This window comes from Austrofundulus limnaeus, unplaced genomic scaffold, assembly GCF_001266775.1.
Source record: "Austrofundulus limnaeus strain Quisiro unplaced genomic scaffold, Austrofundulus_limnaeus-1.0 Scaffold307, whole genome shotgun sequence".
In the NCBI taxonomy this organism is placed as follows: Eukaryota; Metazoa; Chordata; class Actinopteri; order Cyprinodontiformes; family Rivulidae; genus Austrofundulus; species Austrofundulus limnaeus.
The window spans coordinates 640,167-646,245 of NW_013952709.1; positions in this window are offsets into that span (position 1 = coordinate 640,167).

Genomic DNA, 6,079 nt, shown 5'->3' on the forward strand with positions numbered 1-6,079 from the left:
GGAATACAGAAATGTTATCCATTTATACTCCAATTTTTATGAAGTACTAAGTTTTTTGGAAGGATTTAATTTAACTAGTATTTTTTTGTTAAGTAAAGAATCCTGATCCACTCCTCACCAGCTGCTGGCAGTAATACACCATTAAGTTGTTTGTCAATCACCAATAAACACCACAAGAGGAAGAAGTATGAGCAACAGGTGCTGCCACAAGCCCCGCCCCCACCCACATCACTGACAGGGGTCTTGTGTCAGACCCTCCCAGCAGCAGGAGGACCTGAGGGACACAGCTCCTCATCCTAAATGATTCTGAGCTGAAGCCCTCGTGTCTCAGCGGTTAGCTCTTACTGTTTGCTGCAGGTCTGGGATGAGGATCCGGACCACCAGAGAGTTGACATGAATGTCGTCCATGTGGTTGTGGGAGGGCGGGGCCGTGGCCCTTATGGTCTCGTAGATGGTTTCTTCTCGGGAGCTGTCGGAGGCACAGTCATCAGAGTAGTCAGAGAAACTCTGGGCCATCTCGTCCTCACTGGATGTGGGGCTCCGGGGCATGCTCAGCAGGACGGGCGGGGTGAGCTGGACCCAACAAGACAGGAGGAAAACACAAAAACATACAGTTCAGTAGAAATGTCTGAACTCCTGCAGCTCCTGTTAGGTTAGAGGTGTTCCTGTGTTCATGTGGGAGGAGCTAATCTGACTGACGTCACCCAAATCATTTCCTTTAACCTTCACTCAGAGTGAAACAGTGCAGCTGATGAACCACGTCAGACACACAGTCTGCAGCAGCTGAGCTAAATGAGACATCAAACTGATTTATGAGTGACAAGCTGAGTCACCTGAGCAGAACAGAGACAACTTTATCAACTTTATGAGATTTCATCTGACAAAGACAGGAGAATGAGATCACTTCATGTTTGCCTTTTTCTGTTTAAAGGAGCTGTGTTATGAAAAAGACATTTTTGAGTTTTATATCATGTTTTAAAGTCAATCCCTGATCAGAAACACTCAGAGCTGCTGTGACTCACTCCTGCATGTTGGAGGAATCCTCAACTGTTCTATAGAGCTGCCTAAACACTTCCTGCTGCAAAGCTCCGCCTATTTGTACAAAGCTCCTCCCTGGAGCTCAGTCTGCAGCCGAGCTTCCAGAGCAGTGTTTAAAGATGTGCTGAAGTGGGAGTGTCAGAAATGGCAGGAGTCAGTTTCTATGTGATTAGACTCTGATGAAAAATGACATTTATTTATGATTTAGCAGCTTTTTCTAACGACTGAAGAGAGCAGAGTTACTGGATGTTTGACAGGCAGCACCATGGCTCAGTGGTTAGCACCAACACCTCACAGCAAGAAGGTCCTGGGTTTGATTCCTGGTTTGGACCTGTGGTATTTCTGTGTGGAGTTTACCTGTTCTTCTCATGCTTGTGTGGGTTTTCTCCACCACTAAAAACATGYACAGTAGGCTGCCTTCAGGCCCAGGCCGCCCTTAAAAAAGAGATCTGAGATCTCAGTGGGATTTTCCTGGTTAAACAACAGTTAAACAGTAAAAGTGTGTGTGAAGAAATGAACTCAGTAAATTACACAGTTCAGTTGGAGGTATGAACTTGTGTATTTATGATGTAATATTAGTGCCACTTAGCAAAATATATTCTTTATGTATATTTCTTTATGCATTGCCAATGCAATGCACACTATTGTGATCCGTTTCCCATCCAAGTCATCTCAACTTTGTCGTGCTTCTCCTCCTGCATACTTTGTCCTAGAGCTGCAATTGTAATTTACATCTGTAAAGCTCCTGTGCCAAATGATGGCTATGCCTTTTGGTGCCTGTACAACTTATAGTTTTTGAAATATTAATGTTTAATAATTTACAATGGGAGTCAATGGAGCCTTGTAATGGTCCAATACTGCCTCCTGCTGTATCTACTCAGTACTGAACCATAGTTTAATAATATTTAATCTCAATAGTTCAGTGGTTACAATACTAATATGATTGTATTTTGATGTTTTACTATAATATTGTCCTAATATTACTCTGTTACTGTAATATATTGCTGTTTAGTGTCAACAACTGCATTGGCAATGTGGCCTCTTTCTGCACACATACAAACCAACCCCTGGCAGTGCCCTCTGCCACAGCTTCAATGGTCTCATGGTTAACTCTGTGGGCTTTCATGTGGGAGATCAGGGTTCAAAACCCAGCTACAACAACTTTAACAAATCTCTACAAACTTCATATTGTTACACAATTACGCTCATTACAGACACCTGCTGACTTGACAAGCACAAACTGGTAGAAAACTCATTTAAACTTGGTCACGTTTCATTCTTAAAGTCCACTGCTGCAGGCAAAGCCGTGCTACATGGCAATGCACACATGATTTTACATCGTAAAAACCATGTCTAGTTTTCTGTGTTTTGCATCTTTCGATTGGCTCCCTGTTAAATTCATAAAAAAATCTAATCTCACTTCTAACATACAAAGCTCTGAACAAGTTTAGTTGATTAGTGGTGGCAGCCATCTTAACCTTGGTTGTCTTTTTAAATCAATCACTTGTGTTTGTTGGATCAGATGGAAAATGGTTTTTCTTGAGTAAATTCTAACTAATTGCTTATGAACATTTTTGTTAAAAGATCAACTCTTCTAAACAATCACCTGTGATGGGGATGATCTCCAGCTTCTACGTCACATTTTATCTCATTATTTCAGAATCAGAATCAGCTTTGTCATTCACACACAACATCAAAGATGTAGAACTGATTTGCAGTTAACAACACTCCGTTCAAAGAAAGACACACATGACAAACGTGGGGGAACGATGCACAGGTCTTGCACAACACGGTCGCACTACCTTTTACAGCTTGGAAAATAAAACACACAATGTGCTAGGTGAGTTTAAAAAGTTGCTCTGATCCCATATTTACTCAGTTTTATTTTGTAGAAATAACCACAGTGTGGTTTTCGTCCTGGTCGTGGAACACTGGACCAGCTCTACACCCTCAGCAGGGTCCTGGAGGGTGCATGGGAGTTCGCCCAACCTGTCTACATGTGTTTTGTGGACTTGGAGAAGGCGTTCGACCGTGTCCCAAGGGGGACCTTGTGGGGGGTTCTCCGGGAGTATGGGGTACCGGGCCACTTGATACGGGCTGTCAGGTCCTTGTACGACCGGTGTCAGAGTCTGGTTCGCATTGCCGGCAGTAAGTCGGGCTCGTTTCCGGTGAGAGTTGGACTCCGCCAAGGCTGCCCTTTGTCACCGATTCTGTTCATTACTTTCATGGACAGAATTTCTAGGCGCAGCCGAGGTGTTGAGGGGATCCGTTTTGGTGGTCTTGGGATCGCATCTCTGCTTTTTGCGGATGATGTGGTCCTGTTGGCTTCATCAGAACGAGATCTGCAGCTCTCGCTGGAGCGGTTCGCGGCCGAGTGCGAAGCGGCCGGGATGAAGCTCAGTGCCTCCAAATCCGAGGCCATGGTCTTGAGCCGGAAAAGGGCAGAGTGCCTTCTCCGGGTCAGGGGGGTCGCCCTGTCTCAAGTGGAGGAGTTTAAGTATCTGGGGATCTTGTTCACGAATGGGGGAAGAACGGAGCGGGAGATCGACAGGCGGATTGGCGCAGCGTCTGCTGTGAAGCGGGCGCTGTACCGGTCCGTCGTGGTGAAGAGAGAGCTGAGTCAGAAAGCGAAGCTCTCGATTTACCGGTYGATCTACGTTCCTACCCTCATCTATGGTCATGAGCTTTGGGTCATGACCGAAAGAACGAGGTCCCGGATACAAGCGGCCGAAATGGGTTTCCTCCGCAGGGTTGCTTGGCTCTCCCTTAGAGATAGGGTGAGAAGCTCGGTCATCCGGGAGGGACTCAGAGTAGAGCCGCTGCTCCTCCACGTCGAGAGGAGCCAGTTGAGGTGGCTCGGGCATCTGGTAAGGATGCCTCCTGGACGCCTCCCTGGTGAGGTATTCCGGGCACGTCCCACCGGGAGGAGGCCCCGAGGAAGACCCAGGACACGCTGGAGGGACTATGTCTCTCGGCTGGCCTGGGAACGCCTTGGGGTTCCCCCGGAGGAGCTGGAAGAAGTGGCTGGGGAGAGGGAGGTCTGGGCCTCCCTTCTGAAGCTGCTGCCCCCGCGACCCGACCCCGGATAGGCGGAAGAAAATGGATGGATGGATGGATGGATGGATGGATGGATATTTTGTAGAACTGATTGAGCTACAGGCAGAATCAACATCATGTTCTCTTCTAAAGAGTTTTCAGAGTAACCTGATGAGTCGTGTGAAGCCAGCAGAAACAGGTGAGAGCTTCTAGCAGGTAAAGTAAAGTGAGTCAGTGTGAACAGGTCCACATTAACTGAGTCCTGTCATCGAGCCTCCACACTGTCCCAGATACAGGGTCCATGTTCTGACCCGCTTTCACTGATGATGGATCAGTTCTGCTGCTTCTCGCTCTTATAACGCACACAGCCTTTTCCCTTTGTGAGCCCAGAAAACTGTCCCAAAATAAACTCTAAACATGTGGATGGACTCATGTTCAAGTAAAAACAAGTTGCATTTTCAAACTTTCAACAGATTCTTCTCTCAAAAGACAAAAAGGTTCTGTTACCACACAAATAATTTAAATATTAATGAATTTTACTGTTGTTTAACCAGGTGAGTCCCACTGAGACCACAGAGGCCTGGGTCTTTTGTTCTGTGGGGGAAACCTGGAGAAAACCCTCACGAGGAGAACATGGAAACTCCACACAGAAAGACCCCAGGTCTGAACCGGGGATCAAACCCTGGACCTTCTAACTGTGAGGCATCAGTGCTAACCACTGATCCACTGAACTGACAACATGGTGTTTAAACGAGCTGAGGATGTGCCACCGTTACCAAAAACCTCATCTTCAGAGCTCTGAACCATAACCAGAGCATCCTGGTGTGATGGCCAAAGATCATCCTCATGATGTTCTGCTGTCCATCTGCTTCATTAAGACACAGGAAGAGGACACGTGACTCGTGTGTGTCTGAGTCCAGCAGCACGACAACAGGAGCAGCAGGATGCATTTATAAGATCCCAGGCTCTGAAAGCTCTGATGCAATCTCAAAGCTCAGCTTCATTCTGACTCTGGTGACATTCAGCTTCACAGAGCGGCAGTTTTCAGGAGATTGCACCATTCTCTATTTACCATCCCTGGTGTGGATCCTACTCAACCTGATTCACAGCAGGGATGCTGAGAGGATCTTGCAGCATGGTGTTGTGCCATGCCATCAAATCACCAGCTCCTGCCTTTGGCTGCTTTAATCAGCTGCTTTTCCCAGAGATAATGTGTGGAGTGATGAGTCCAGCTGCAGAGGTGAGACCACCGTCACTACAACCAAACTCATGCACTTTATTAAGAGCTGGATTTGAAACGAAGACTTGCTTTGTGAATTTGTTGCAGTCTTTAAGGACCTGAGAGTGTGCAGTAATGAACACAGTCATCTGCTCTGATTTGACTGAGACGTGTTTGTGTTAAAGACAGGAGGTGAAGGGGCACAGCAGAGAGACAACAGTCTGTCAGGAGGACACGTCTGTCAGGAAGAGGTGGACATGTGGAAACTTACACACAGAGTTAACACACAGAGCTGTTAGAGCAGAAGAAATCAGGTCTGCAGCTCTTATCTGTCAGCACCTTCAGTTCACGTGTAGCTTCTGTTAGCTCATTATCAATGCACCGTGTAGAAAGACATGAAGAGGAAAGCTCTGTTCACAACATTAAAGCTCCACAGCTGAGGGAGGAACACACAAGTACTTTACAAACTAAAACACTGATTTCTGTCAAACTGCAATTCTCTTTAATCTGGAGATTTTACAACTAAACTACCTGAAGTCTCATGTTTACTGCCCACAGATAAAAGGAAAAAATGGACAATAATTTGTTTGTCTGTAATGTTAGTAAAATATCTCATCAACCACTGAACAGATTTAAGTGGAAAAGATGAAGCTCTTTTTGAAAGAGAAAGAGTTTTTCCTCCGAACTTGTAGCCTGCCTGACATGACCTCAGCTCAGCATGATGGATGGATGGATGGATGGATGGATGGATGGATGGATGGATGGATGGATGGATGGATGGATGGA